The sequence below is a fragment of the Lepeophtheirus salmonis genome, chromosome 1 (assembly GCF_016086655.4).
Source record: "Lepeophtheirus salmonis chromosome 1, UVic_Lsal_1.4, whole genome shotgun sequence".
In the NCBI taxonomy this organism is placed as follows: domain Eukaryota; kingdom Metazoa; phylum Arthropoda; class Copepoda; order Siphonostomatoida; family Caligidae; genus Lepeophtheirus; species Lepeophtheirus salmonis.
The window spans coordinates 21113247-21130545 of record NC_052131.2 but is presented as its reverse complement, the minus strand read 5'-3'; positions in this window follow the sequence as shown (position 1 = coordinate 21130545).

Below are 17299 nucleotides of genomic sequence, written 5' to 3'. Positions count from 1 at the left end.
CAAGGACTTAACCCCAGCAGATTTGATAGAATTGTGCGCAATTGCAGTACACACAGACTTCTTTTAGAAAGTTCAACCTTGCACATTGCTGAATTATCTTTAAATACATTTTTGGTGGTTTTAGCATAAAATTTGACCAGTCATTCTGAGCCACTCTAATTCATAATGTGTTCAACCCTTTCTAAGCGTTTATGGACATTGTAAACCTAAAGTAGAGGATAGATACCCAGCTAATTGATAGCGTCAGGAGTGCTCTTGCCGCAGTGGATCATAGTAGCAACTTGTAACATTTTTACCTCCATTTTTTTAAGTGATCTATAAATATGCTCAAGGTTTGGCTTGAAGTAAAATATAGATACTTTGTTTTTCATTCTAGCAACAATGACATAAAAGATTTTTAAACACTTTAAAAATCTAATGGAATTTGCGTTAAAAGACTATTTGATCTAAAAAATGGCAATTTAGCAACAAACGTGAGTTGATAAAGCTCAGCACGTTATGTTTTTTCTTTTTAAAGAAGCACTTATACATTTGTAGTATTACGGCAAAGTTTATTGGTTTGCTGACTCTTAATATGAAATAGCTGGTACTCCCGCTGGTTAATAAATATTTTTATTGATATTTTAAGACTTTTTTGTACACTTATAGTACTATAAAGTCTAATTTAGTGCTTCCTATATAGAACACCTTTGTAACTTATTGTCTATGGAAATAATTTATTTCGGATTCAAAAGTTTTAAATAGCTGAATTACATACAATATGGTTTACAATTTTTAACCTCATATTTTTTTTGAAAAATATTTCAATCGATACATTCTCAATTTTCAACCAAAAGTAATCAATAAATTCATTCAAGAACTAAAAAAAACATTTTATTTTTTCTCAAAGAAAAACCCGTCATTTTATTCAAAATGTGTATAAATGTTTTTATAAATATTCAGTCAAACCTGGTCTAAAGGTTATCTGATTTAAACGTGTCAACGCACTAATCGGCCATATCGAATTCCCACAATGGAATTTTATTAAAGAAAAATATTGTATTATGCGTTTACCTGCAATCTCCACCCAGCAGTTACGCAAATTATTACATAGTTAGTGTTGTAAATGTTTATTATTAATAGCGTGTGAGTTTTTTTCTTGTTAGCAACCTGATCAATATTTTTAAATTTTCTAAATCTGTCATCATTATTATTTTATTCGTGAGGAGAAATCATCTAAGCACACAGTCATCAACGGAGATTTGAATTTTGATGGGGAGTTATAATGTTAATCCTTGTTGCACTCATAGTATATTTGAGGATCGAAAACGGAGCAATATCTCCCTATGGCTTTGCTTGAAACGAAGTGGGACTTGTGTTTATTGCTTTCCCTCACACATGCTCACAGCTGATTTGATGAAACTTCATGATACCTAAGCTGCCTTCCTCTCTAACTTATCCTTCAAACTTTCAGACTTACTATGTTAATTTTAAGTTTTTGGTTGTTGTTGTTTTTTTAATGCCTAAAATACTTAAGATTTACAACCTTATTCATAGATGTTTCTTTTTTTTACAATCATTTTTGTAAACTGACATAAACTGTTGAGTACAAAGCAAAGAATGAATGGCCACATGGAGACTGATAGACACTCTTTTCACGAGTTAGTAAATCAAATATGTATGCCTTCACTTAAATGATTATTTCCCCCACATTTTTGTTTTTTCCTCCATTTCTATCTGAGAATTACTACTACTCTGCTACTAATGACGGGATGTGTGTAAAGAAAAAACTAAGTATAGCAATTAGAAAAAGAAAAAAAAATTGTCACGTGTGCTCTTTTTTCTTTTTTGTTCATTATTTAAATAGTCGTGGCGTGTAAATATATCCCTCTAAAAGAAGAATTATCGTCTATATTTGGTGTAAATTGATTTTAAAATGCAGAATAAAATAAATACACATGAATTTAAATATAATTGTAATATTTTGTCTGCACAAATGTTATTTTAAATATTTTAGATTCTCCCATATATATCAGTAACTCATTTTCTCTACAGCTGATTTTACCAAAGTCTCAATTCAGGTGTACCATATGTCTCTCTCCCACATTCTCCTCCACTCTTACAAAAAAAAATATCTATCCATTAATGATACCCTCACGTAAATTCATATATTCTTTATTGTATTCTTGTATCCACTATTCTCAACTTTTGAATTGTTTTAAAATACCAAACCTGATTTAAGAGGTGGCCTGTAAAAGCTGTTTCGTTTTCAGTTCCCCTTAAATGACCAATTTATACGTGTTTGATAGTTAGATAAATTTTATTATTGATAAAATTAGGAAAATTTATAGCTTTAAACGATCAATTTAATGTGTGCTAAAAAAATGATTCTATTGATTCTTGTGTAAACACATATATAATAAAATATCTTTGATTTTCTATACATAAAAATGTCGTCCATGAAAAAAAATCTTTAGACAGGACATTGAAAGGGAAGGAAAAAATCTTTGAATAAGTATGAATTAATTATGTAAGTTTGGCGATCTTCCAAGACATTACTTATTCTTCAGAAAATATTTAATACTACATATACAGGGTGGTCCAGATAAATTTGGACCAAGTTTAATCGATTGCATCTGGGCTTCTATATGTTGTGTGATACAAATTCATTTAGTTCCGAATGTTTGAAAACAATTCTTTTTTGAAAAAATCAGTCAAATGTTAAAGATGGAGCAGACCAGACGACGCGTTATATGTGACCAGTGTCATACAGGATTCAGTCTGCATGAGATTTTCAAGCGTCTCAAGTACTCGAAAAGTACAGTTTACCGAACTTGTAATAAATTTGACGCTGAGGGGAAGACCCACATAAAATATCACAAGGTGAGACCTGACAAAAATGATCCTCCATATCTGTGGTAGATTTCAAAAAGTTCATTGATACAAATACAACAAACTCCATTGCCAAAGTTGCAAAGACCAGGAATTTGGGCAAGACGACCATTAAGAGAGCCATCAGTAACGACCTGGGATATCTCTCTAGGATCAGGGCTATCAACATATCGTCAGTGAAGACAATAAGGCCACCATCGTAATTAAAGGCAACAAAATCATCTACTCGATGAAGTCAACTCAAGGACTTCTTGGGGGGGAGGCGGGATTGAACGAGAAACATTTTTCAACCACAGAAACGACAGATGTATATGCTCCTACTCTTCTAAGGTCACACCATCATGAAGACGAAGAAGCCAGCCGGAACTATGAACCTGGGTCTCTATTCTAGTGAAAGGGGATATCATACCCACCACTTCTTCAATAAGGACGAAAAAGTGAAGGCAAACGTGTACCTGAAGGTGCTTGAGGAGGTGGTCCTTCCCTGAATGGATGGAGTAGCCCAAGTAAGAAACTACACTTTCCAACAAGACAGTGCACCGGCCCACAAGGCCAAAAGTGTGCAGGATGTCTTGGCCATATAATGTCCTCACTTATGTAGCCCAGATTTTTTGTCCTAAAATAGCACATACTTAAACCCGGGATTTCTATCTCTAGTGGAGGATAGAACATGAATCCTATATCAAGTATCATTCGTCTGTGGAGGCTCTGAAGAAGTCCATACCTTTACAATTACAAATCTTGATCCGTACGAGATCGCCTGGGCCTGCCAAACCTTCAGCGCCACGTGGTTAAGTTTATCTTTAATGAAACGGATCTCATTATAAATAATTGAATATCCTTAAATGTAACTTGCAAAACAATAAAAAAATTATAGTTTTACCCGTTCTATTTCGTTCGCTATAATCCTTGAAAGATTTCCCAATTTATCTGCACCACCTCGACAGTTACATTAGCCAAAAAGAAAAGACTGATGAGACAGGCAGACTTCAATAGATGAATCATAAAGTATACAGAATATGTATAGTAGACTGCCTCACTTTCGGGTTGATATTGTTTTCCTCTGCACATAGACGTGTTTCTCTAGGGACATTCAATAAACTGACATGGTCAAAGTTTGTGTCTTCTCCAGCCATTTTGAAGTAGTAAAGGGCAATTTAATTGGGAAAAAACAGATTTTTTGGTCAAAATTTGCCTCTCATGCAAAATTCGAGGTCTTTACGGCTCTATTTGTCGCGGTACTGTCTAAAACAGGTATACTTCAATTATTAACAATACTTTATCGCTGAACTAAAGTAACGCCAAATAAAGGAAAGCTTGAAAGCCAAGATAACAGAAATTGATTTATTCATAGGAACCAGTCCCACTTCTCCAAGTGCTGACGAAGTAAAAGCACTTCTCAGCTAAATATTTTTTACCAATTTGTGATATCACATTAACTATGTCAAGTTTTATTAAGATTAATTGATAATTTATTTTCTATACATATTTTTGGTTTAAAAAAAACAATATTTTTAAGCAATATACTAAATATTACTAAAATATATAAAAAGTACGACTTTTTTAATCATATCCCTTAGAAAATTCTCATTTTATCAATTAAACGGGTGGTAAAGGATAGCACCGCACTAAATATGGTTTTGCCAAAGTCAGTTTTCCTTTTCTCAGGTCATTTTTGGCATAGTACTGTGCTATATATCACGTTCAAATTGAAAAAAAATGATTTGTTTTCCATCCGATAAGTCAAAAATTGTACTTTTTATACAATTTTTGTATAATTGGCCGGTATTTTTTTATATTGTTATAACTGCTACAAAGTTGTAAAGAGGCTATGTTCTTATACATGTTTGTTTGTTTATTAGTCACTAGGGTTACGTCATCATATTGCAAAAATGTAATTTAGCAAAGGTTTGAGCTCAACCTATTGTTCATTCTAGTTTTCAAATTAAAACTACCTGTACTCCAAATATATCCTGAGAACCCTCAAACTTTACCAAACTAATTATATTGATCACTAAAAATGGAACAGTCCTATATAAAGGTATTTACAAAGAAGATGAGACTTTCAATGACAATCAGAAAACTTTTGTTTAATATTAATTAGAATAGTATTTTTCTGCTCTTTTTACGCATTTGTTTAGTCAGTTAGGTAGATCAAGGTTAGACATAGTACTTCCAGGCTTATGCGTCATTATTAATAACAAGTTATTTCCGTTTTGTAACACATAAATACATAAAATGGGACGTTTTTGTATACGTAATATGTATAACATATATAAGTAACTTATCAATCTTATGCTATACTGTATATTTACCAAGAATAATAATACTATTTTGTCAAAAAGTATATATGTGACATGTCAACACAAAAGCAAGCTAGAAATGAGTTTTTTTCTTAGACCAACTATCGTCTAAGACCTATCGTCAAATTATGCTGACTAATCCTTTGAAGACTCTGCAAATTGCACTTAAAATAGCAAAATAGTAATGAAATTATTTCAAATTAATTTAAAAGACCATATTGAAACCAAATTAATTTTTATAAATCAAAAGAAGATTCTAAACCAGAGGTTCTCAACAGACAGCTCGAGAGTACATTTCATACGGCCACCGAAAATTATGTATAATAGTAATAGAATTAGCATCAAAAAGTAAAAAATAGGACTAAAATATGCATTATTTGTTTGAATTTAGGCTGCTAATTATGGTATAAATAGATTAAATTGTGCTTTTATTGCAAAACCGACATGTACTATCCAGTAATCTTGGGAGGGAGTGAATCAATTGCTGCCAATTGTATCTAGCTAAGCAATGACTTTAAAAGTGTTATTGGGACTCCTATAATAATAATTTTTTTTAAATCCAATTTTAACGAAAAAAAACTTGTTTTATTTGTTAATAGTACTTTTGAGCCAATGTGCTATAAAAGATGTTCACTGATGGAGGGTTAAAATTTATTTTTTGAATAAATACTATTTTATATTTTTATAAACAAATGGTTTTAAATTTTATTTTTGAGGAAGTTTTTTGAGGTCAAACCAATCAGGAACACAAAGTTGTATTACCTAGTGTTATTCGTGATGGTCTCTAAGGACAAAAGATACGTTTCTTCTTGTTACTGAACCATCCAAATACATACATATGTATAGACACACAAATGGAAAAGAGATCCTATGGGACTACCATACATAAGTACAATATAGCACCATCATTGTTTTTCATTCTCTTCAATCATACAATATATATGAGTGTGTAATATGTTAGGATGTAATGAGATTTAACGTATAAAATGCCAAGAAATGTTGATAGTTAGAGTTATTTTTTAACCCTAGAAAAAATAACAGAACTTTCTAAAATTAAAAATATTATATGCTTCTTACCTCTTGAATAATCAACTTATATTAATAAAGCTACGTCACATTATCAACTAAATAATATGTTTATACTAAAAATAAAGATATCAAACAATATCAAAAGGAATTAAAGAACGAATTTTGTACGGGGGTACTTGCTTATCGCGTTTTAGGAGCAATTATATGAAATCCGCGTTATATGGGAATTTTTTTGGCTGTAAAACCGTCAAATGGGAGAAAATATTTTCCAAAGTCTACTTTTTACTATTTTTACTTTTTTTTAGTATAGTTAGGACAATAAAAAGCATTTTATTCATCATAAATTAATTAAAATAATGTATAATAGAAAAAATAAATTGTGTTTAATCGGTTATTTGCTTGATTTTTAATTTTAACATTTACCATAAATACTATAAAATTTAAAGAATTGTAACTTAAGCAATGTTTATTCAGCAAACTTTTTCATTGTAAGTGTTTGTATAATAAGTACTAACCAAAAAATTTTAGTCTAAGTATCAAATAAATACTTACAGGAGACTCCCCCCTGTATGCAAAGTTATACACTTATTTTATAAGAAGATATAGGGGCATAGTATGAAAAAACTCATCAACAACTTCAAAAAATTTTGTTTTCCTTAATATATAGTTTTTTATAATTTATTATCATAATATAAAAAATAAATATGATATGATGGGAATATACCACACTATACAGGGAGTCAAAATCATTCTAAACAACACTTTACTTGAAATCCACAATGCTTGAAACTCCATTATGTAGGAACATCTTGTTTATAAAAGGAGTAAAGTGAGCAGAGACACCAAAATTGCAGCAGCATTTAATTCAGATTTTATCTCCTTTATTTTTAATTACGAGGTTCCGTTACACAATCAGCTGACAGCTCAAACAAAATTAAACAAGCTTTGTTTTTTTCCCATGACTATAAGTCTAAAATGTGGGAGCAACAATAAAAATGGCAAGCCTTGTTCGATCTCCATAGCGCCGCTGTTAGTGCTGAGAAGACTGAAGATACCATTGGCATATCATCCGGAATAACTGCAGCATCAAGAAGCCTATTACAGGCCAAACAGTCAAGAAGCCCATTACAGGCCAAACAGTCAAGAAAAACCAAAACTTTCGCAGCAACAATATGGACTACTTCTGGCCTGCCTCCATTGAGTCCGCTCCCAGCCAGACCTCAACTGTCTTACTTTGCAGTTTAGGGCATCTTGGAGAATAATGTATTCCGCACTTCTCTCCCAAATTTGTAAACAAAATCGATTTGCCATCACGACAGCGTGCTAAACCCCGCCCTTAATCGTCAAGAGCTGTCAATCTGTTCCCTGGGATGTCAAGGCTGTTATGCTTCTGAAGGAAGACATAAAGAATAAAAAATATAGCTAAACATAATATTTGAACACATCACAAATTGGTTTTGAGTTGGTTTTTTTCCTTGATTCTATAAAAATCACGTTTATCATAATTTATTCATGTTACTGCAAGATTTGAGTCCCCATTCTGTACAAAAATGAGGCCCAGGTACTATAATAACGGACTGAAATGAGATATATAAAGGAAAAAAAGACATGATCAGATAGTTACTCCCACTTTAGGGTATACTGCAGTGCAGCAACTTTCTGACAGTTACCCAGAATAAAATGTATTTAATTAGAAAATAAACAGTTGAACGATTATAATATTTACATCATTTAATTTTGTATTATATCTTAACTATTCCATCCATTTTCACTCGTAAATATCACTTAAAATGCTAAAATACATATAAATATAAGAAATTGAGAAAAAATCCACCTTTATTTTAAGACAATCATATCAACATGAGTTTTGGGTTTCAACAAGATATACTTTGTTATTCTTATAGTAAAAAAATTTTAAAAAATATTTAAATTCACTAAACTTGCTAATTATATGAATAAATAAAGAATGACATATTTATCATATTTGATATTTCATGTGCATACTGAAAAGTATTGGCGATAAAATACAGATTCAAAGGAATAGAAAATAATGTTTCATATATCATAACTATTGATGAATGGGCATGTAAGAAAAAATTTGAAACCTGTCAATTTGAAGAATGTTTTGGAAGAGAGGAACTACTACAATCAGCTGTGAGGAGAGGGAGAAAGACATTGGCAAAAATGACTCCGCTGTCGATTTCCCATTCTATTCTGAGTCAATTAAGGACTTAAAATTATAACTCTACGACAAATCTTCAAGGTTACTATCAATCTTTTATGAGTAGACACGAATGTTCAATCAGGCTTTGAATATAATTAAAATTACACAGGAATTAAAAAATAATGACAACTCCAAAGGGGAAAAAATACATGTTTCAATTCCAAAACAAAAACGGGTTACAAAAAAAATACTCACAATTTGCACCATTGATGATAACCTAGGCTCTGAAAGAAATATCTGTTTAAAAAAAAAACATTATTATTTTGCAGCTAGATGAAAGTTAAAATTGTAAATTATGAAAAAGTTCCTCAATAAATCGAATTGATAATTATAAAAAAGTAGCTGGCTTTACAGGGCGGCTTGATTACCGGTGCTATAAATATTTGTTGTATTTATAAGGTTAAAGGCAATCATGTTTGATGGGGATTTTGAGGAGTAATATTTTTTTTTTATTAAGTCGAAAGAATTAAAATGTAATAGTTTCAAGGTGAAAAAACAATGTTACGTCTTGTGTGTTTTTAATATAAACTTTTCAAAGGCATTCATTGTTTTAAGAACATGCTACCAAATGAAATGTGTATAAGGCTTAGGTAGGTATTATAATACTTAGTGCACCATTTAATTTATTATAGAAACATATTTTGGTAATTTTCAAGTCATCATAATTTTTCTTTTTTCTCCCATAGGAAACAAGTTGTTTTGGTAGGCATTACACTCTAAAGACATGCCAGCAACTCCACTACGAAGAAAACTCCTTATTGGAACATACATTCTTACCGTCGTAGAAACCATAGGCAATGTATTGAAATGAAAATATTTGTGAATGGATATGTAAATATTTATAAGTGTAATTCTATCATAAATTTTCACGAGGAAAAGGATTTGACTCAAATTTTGTATGGGGTATTATTGACAGTAAACCAGCTTAAAAAAGATATTTAAGATCTGTAACTTATTTAAATTCTGAGTTTTGAGGCCTCAAAAATAAAATCAGATGGCATTTTGATGAATATTTGATTATTAATATAACGTAATCCAATTCAATAGTAGGCTGTATATAATAATCATTACAAAGTTATCAGTTCGCATAACAAATATTATGGAGAAAAAAACAGATTTTTATTAAGTAAACCAGGATTTTAGTTTTTGATCTTCAATTTTTCAAAGTATGTGACCTTCATTTTCTTTTTTTTTTATTTTAATCACATAAAGGAATAACCTTTTATATTATAAGCTTGCAACTCCCCCGACTAGACCTACAAAAATATATTCTAGATTTTTGGCTTGCAAACAGACCTAACCTAAGCCGATGCGATTCTTATCTCTGGGGGAGGGTGGACCATGAGCTCAGTGCCAAGTATTATACGTCTGTGGAGTCCCTGAAAAAGTCCATTGCCCGTAAAAAGGAAAAGCTGGATTTCAAATAAGGTTATTTCTTATATCTAAGTAGTTTCTTTGTTAGAAAGAAAAAGATTAAATATACATGAGTTAGTACTTATCAAGAAAGAAAAAAGATTGCATGTACACAATATATATATATATTTGTATATATGATGTAAAATATTGCTAAAGTTATTTCAAAATATTTATACCTGCAATGTGTACAAAATACATATGTAATATTACTTTAGTAACATACGATTGATTTATTGAAGACAAAAATTGAATCTGCATCAACATTTTACTATGATAAATTTTTAAAAAATCAAACTCCTTCATGTTGAAAGCAAATCTATGACACTTTCATCATAAAACATATATACCACATGTGTCGTTATAATATGATAATGTTTCCTTCAATTATGAGTATATCTATTTATTTGAAAAAATAATGTCGCATAATATTGAATCATATAAAATTGCTACACAATTAATATGACTAATTAATTTAACCCTAGGAGTATAATATTATTAATAAGGAACATTATACTTATAAAAGTCGCATACAAGTACAATTTCTTTTCAAACATTATTTACGTCATTTACTTATGTGAATTTATAACTGAAAGTTATTAAATTAACTACAATATTAGGGAGACTCCAACGGCCTGCACTTAAATTATGCCTCACGCTCTTTTAAAAAAAAAATGGAAATTTCTTTTTTTTTAGAGGTCAATCGAAAAAAAGAAAAGAAATTTAATTCAAATATTTACACAGCAAAGAAAGAAAATAATCCTGCACATTTTTCATGTTCCAAGCCTCGCTCATGATAAAACCGGACCAAGTCTCAGTTATTAAATATTATCCTTATTCCTACACAAATTAGTTTTTGGAAAACCCCAATCTCTTTCCCATAGGACCCGTAGTAGATTTGAAGAATCATATCAGTTGGGTTGGTTTCAGACCTTGTATTTAAGGATCATGAATTTTAAGTTCAATAACTCTTCATTCTTTTTTCATTAGAGCCCAAGTTATTAATAATAGTATAATTAATTAATTACTATAAAAAGATATAAAATGGAATAATAAAAAAAAGGAAACAGTGGGAACTCTTTTTTTAAGTATGATATAGATTATACCCTGTATATGATTAGTTAACTTAAATAAATAACGTTCAAACGTGATTTATTACAACAATGTTTTCTAAACAAGCACTATAGATTGAAAAAAAATGTACTTATACAGAGTTAGGCAGCAAAACGTGGACTGTTACTTAATATTAATTTTCTCATTAATATAAAAGGGTTAACGAATTATTATTTATATATTCTGGTTCACTGATCTTTTTGTGCATAAACAAATTAATAAAGAAATATTTCGTCATTTCATGAGTGAGCTAAAAGCCAAACAGCTGTGCATCTCAGATTTCCTAGATGCTTAAGTTAAGGTGGCGAGGATTATGGACATTGTGAAGTGATCCAGCAGTCAGGTCTTCAAAGTGTTAAGGTTATGTTAAGGGAGACTTCTCCAGGAAAGTTGGAAGTAGAGGGTACAATTTAAAGAAGAATCCAGAGTTCTTGTCCAGCTTAGAGAAGAAGATCAAGGAGGACCCCACCAAATCAATGAATGACCTCACCTAGGACTTCTCCATGGCTGCTAGGACCATCAGGAGGGCTGTAATGGATAACTTGGGATTGTTCTCATATACGAGGACACCCATCTCACCTTCTGACAGAGGTTTTGAAGGCCAGGAGGGTCGAGATTCCACGTTTTGCTGCCGAACTCTGTATACAATTTTAGTTTATAAGTATGACAAAATATTTTTGATGATCGTTAAGCCCTATACCTTTTATTCTCCTCAAAGGTGTCAGAAAAATAAAACTATATATTTTTTAACGATGAAATGAATATATTGTCGTTTAAAGTATAAATTTTAAGATAAGTTAATGAGACTTCTTTCATGTTGAATAAAGACCCGTTTTATGTTTTGAATTTAAGTGAGAAAGATGAAAAATTACAATATTAATATAGGTAAGTATGAGATGAATGGTAGTATAACGTGAAGAGAAATGATCTAATTTCCTAATGTTAATTTCCGCTATGGAAGTTTCGCATTAATAAAATACAATGAGAAACAAAACACAATCCCTTTATTTTACATCACTATAACATCACTTTTTTTCCTTAAAGCATTTGTTCATTTTGTAATATATATATAATGTGTACATTAAATGCAGATGGTATTATGGGGTCTAATGAGTGTGTCCGTTTGAAGGTTTGTCCCAAGAAATTGGTTAAATTTTTCATGATTCCATTTTAGCATTTTTAGCTGTTTGATCTATGTAGCATTAATGTGTAAGTAATAAATAATCTAGAAAATTCAAAGAAAAAAAGTCAAGTACACTTCTTGAATTCATATGTGGGGTCAAATGGGTGTATCAGACTTTTTGTCTGAAATATATAGTTTTTTAATGACTTATTTTTATCTACAGACTTTTACCGACATAATGTTACAAATTTATTTATGTTTAATTTTACTGTTTGTGTAGAAGTACATTTAAAATAAGAAACAATGTCCATTTTATAAAATGAAGAATTTTATATCGAGAAAGAAGCAATATATGAGTCTGAAAAAGAATTAAATCATGCATTTGTATGCACTAAATAGATATAGGGGATGAAAACAATTTTTGAAACATACTACATATATTGTTTACATAACCATATCCTAATTTTATTTTACAATTGTAGCTCCATTTGACCCCACGTAAGAAAAAACTATTTTATGGGAATTTTTTGCGTTAACATTTTATACAGTTTGATATAAAATAATATTATATAACATTTGAAACTAACAAGTTATGAGCCAGAAACTAAAATAGGCTCATTTGATCCAAACCTATCTCAGAGTATATATATATATATATTTTTTTTTTTTAATCAAAAAATTTGACTATTGCCTCTATTTTTATTTGTAATCATTCAATTATTGAAAGTAGGGATCAAAAGAAATATTTCTTCTAAGTCATATTACATTTTATAAAGTAATGTTGTTTAATCGAAGGCAAGAGTACCATTTCTGGGATTTGCTTACAAATATATATGATTTAACCTGTACATAGTTAATTAAAAAGGCAAATAGTTTTTTTATATTTTACTCTAAAAAAGTTCACTCTGAATTATACTGCTTTTAGGAAATAAAAGAATTTTAGTCAACTTCAGCTATTAAGGATTTATTTTGCTGCTTAGAAATCTATCAAATGGAATAACCAAATATTTTTAGTTATATAAATATATCTATAGTGTACAAGTTCAGATGGTTGTAAGAGAGGCAACTTTTAAAAGCATACAGTACAAGTTGCAATGTCTTTGTTTTAAAATGCATTATTTATCTGCAACATTAGGCATTCTAACTATTTATTGATATTATCATTTAATTTTTATCTATTAGATTTTTATATAACTGTGAGCATTTGAAATTTATAATGTGCCACAGAATAATAATATTTTAGTTATTAGTATGAGAAAAGTCAAAAATTACACAATTCATAAGTCGACCATCCATAGAATATTCAAATATTGCATTATCCTCAATCCAATTAATGTAAATCCATCATTTAAAAAGATTCATCTCGTTTTTTTGGTTGCAACTTGTACCATTTTCTTATACAAGTTACAACTTCTACACAACATATATATATATACATTTAAGAAATAAACCTTTTGATATAAGTAATTAACCTACGGTGTTTATAAACTTTGAGGCTAAGCTCGTCCACCCCATAATGAAAGCTAGGAACGCCCTGGTAAGGGGAGAGTGTGGTAGTTGGCGGACGCGGACAGATGGTACTTTTCAACTTCTAATAAACTCCTATCGGTGGTGCTTAAATATTCCTGTGGAATAACCACCTATTACTTACACATTCACTCTAGCTTTTACAGATTGAGTAGCAAGGCCTATCTTGAATTTACAAGCAGGGAGTAAATTTATTCGAGTTAATTAATTTTCTTTTGAAACTCATATTTTTGCTGAAGTTCTTAAACAATCCTTATTTTATTGGAATGTTATTATTTGTGGTTACTTTAAGACTTAAACTTTGTAAAACGGTATAATATTCCGCAAGATATTAGCGTTTGAAATCAAAGAGTAACTACGAGAAAACTTATCTCAAGATGGTTTAAAAAGTTGGCTACATACTGATATTACAATTACAGTACCACTTATGAAAAGTGTACTAAAAGCTGCATATTGTTTTGACCTTAGGATAAAGAAACAAATCTCAATAACACTTCTACCAGCTAAGTTACATGCTAAAAAATAGTCCCCTTCCTTATATTATGTGAATTTCAAGTTCTTAAATTTATTTGTAACCCAATAAAACATGTATTGTAAATAAATTATAAATTTTAAACTAAAAATCTCTGTAGATAGAGCTTGTAATCCATTTCTGATTATTTCATTTAGTAGTTAGCAATTTAATTTATGCTAATTTTTGAATAAACGTAATTATGAATTATATTAAATCTATTTTTTTAAATATTGTCATTAATTATTGAAACTTATTTCACAAGCAAAAATATTGCAGCTTTTTATAAGAACTCTGTACGTATTTTAATGAAATATCATATTTCATTTAAAACAGTTTGAATGTAACAATACTCTAATACCAAATTAATACAGATGTGAAAATTGGCTGAATCCTCAAGAGTGTAAATCAAAAAGAAAAATATATGCTGCCACCTTTGATAGAGGATATATTTGCTGACAAATATTACAATAAAACTCTAGTGCACCATGGTTTCTAATACATTTGAACTTTCAAAAAATAAGGGGAAATCATTTATAAGAGTACTAATATATTGCAGATTACCTACATTTACTTTTTATAAGAATGTATACTCTCAATGATTTTGACAATTTTCACATCCCTTAAAATTAAATGCAGGGGCAGTTTTAGGGGTGCACTTCCTCTTGAGTGGAGCCTTGCACCGATTAAAATTTGTAAGTATATATACATATATAAAAGAAGAAACACAGTAAAATAGAAAATGGATGCACCTTTTTCTGAAAAAAGGTTGTTTTAAAAATAGAAGAAATATTATTATTTTCTAAAAAAATCGAAAAATAAAATTTTGACTTACAAATTAATAAAGTAAAGTGTTGTCTATGTTTATGCTACCCGTAAGTCATTTTTGAGTGTAACCACTTAATTTAAGAAATGTACATACAATCGAGCGTGTGCATCATGTTAAAAAAAATAGAGTATACGTATATAGTTGTATTTAAACGGTGTGTAAAAATGAATGAAATCTTGCAGGCGTTTCGGTCAACTCATATTGAAAAAGAAAAAAAGGGAAGTACATTGCAGTCAAATATATAAATAAATTTTACTTTAGATGAGGTTTAGCAACAATCTAAAGTAGTCCCAGGCTCATTAAAGCAAATTAAAAAACTTTCTTTAGCTGATTATTATTATTATTTTATTTTCGAGGTGGAAAAATAAAAATATGGAGTAACTACATGAGAGTATGTTGATAAAAAATGGAGAGTAAGACTCTGTATTTATTAAGGAGTTCTCTTCTAATTTATTAAAGGAAACTTTGTCAACTCCAAATAACTCCGGGTACTACTACTAGTAAATCATGCAAAAAAAAAGCCAAATTAGATATTTGAAAAAAAGAAAAGTGCCTGCATTTGGTTTTCTAAAAATGTAAAAATATTTATATAAACTACAATTTCAAAAAGAAAATAAATAATAGGGCCTAGGCCTAGTCTTTTGCCTTAAAAACGAGCTCTGACTTTAATTGACGGAAAATTGGCATATATGTAAAACATTTCATCTGTTTCTCCCCTTTCATTGATAGGGTGTGTTCATATTTGTTTTTAAATATTTCTTTATCCTTTTTTAAATCAAACAAATGCCTTGAAGGTACAAAATAAAAATGACAAAAAGATAGACCATTTTGATGAAAGTCTAATCAATTCGTCCTTTTTGATCACAATGCCAAAAATTATAATTTGCCATAAAGTAAAGACATACAACTTTATAATAAAAAGAAGCACTTTCAAAAATTGATGTTTCAAAATTTATTTAAAATTTGTTGCTTGAAATAATAATTTTAATCTTATTAAATAAGTCTTCAATTTCACTATACAACAGGATTTTCGCCTGCGGATAAAAACCCATTATTATTATTGTTATTGAAGTCATAAAACACAAGAATGACCATTAAAATTTTCAATTGCAATAGGTTTGGCCTTTATTACCTTTTTTAAATTACTTTTTTTAGTATAATTTCGATTTAGAAAAATATTTCTGAAGTGAAATAACAATATAAATGAAAATTAAAAGTAATAACAGTTCTTGCAAAATGTGTCTGATCATACAAAAATCAAGTAAATTAAAAAAATATATATATAAAGAATATTTTTCTCAATTACTATATAATATATCCAAAACTAAAGAATAAATCTTATAATACAACTTCCAAAGATTTGTTGTCAAAAAAAAAAGTTCAATTTTGATTGATTTATTCAATTTAACTTTTAATTTTCTTATAAAATAATAATTAAACAAGCAATGTAAGGTTACATAAAAAATATTGGAAAATTAAATATAATTAAGTAAACTAATTGACTAATTGTAACAAGTAAATAAAATGTTAGAAGCAAGAAGACTAACTCCAATTTAAATATGTTTCGCATCCAATTTATTTTATTAGTATTTATTAATTAGATGTAAGTAATCTAATCAACTTATTTATATATAAGTACTGAACTTTTTTTTCTTTCTCTAAAATATTAACTACTTCATACAATTAGTCAAGTAATTTACTTAATTATATTTAATTTCGAAACATTATAATGCAACCTTACATTGCTTAATATTGTCTATATTCCATAATAAATTAAAAGTCAAATTGAAAAAAATCAATCAAAATCAAAACTTTTTTTACGATAGATCTTTTCAAGTTGTAATATAAGGTTTAATATCATTTTATTAATTTCTCTTATCAATTATTATTACCCTTAATTTTTATCTGTAACTTTATTTTGTTTGGAAATATAGCTCTAAATCGAAATTAGACTCTAGAAACATGATTTAAAAAATTGAAAAAAAGCTTTAAGGGCATAGCTTACAGTAATTGAAAATTTTAAATATTATTTTCGTTTTTATGACTTAAATAACAATAATGAATGTTAGTTTTAGCCGGCATGCGTTAAATGACATGATTTTTGTTACATAGTGTTATAAGTTCGAACTTTACTTGGCTGTTACTGTTGTACCTCATCTGTAGATAGAAGAAACACAAAGGAAAAATATAAAAACAATAGTGTTCATAATGACGAAGAAGTAAGGAATCACAAATATGGGATCATAAGTCTACTTCAAAAGGACTCATTGATTAGTTGACCTTACTCGTAGTCATGATGTTAGTTGAGGTGTGAAGATATCAAAGAAACTCCATATACAGTGGTAGAAAATGAAAT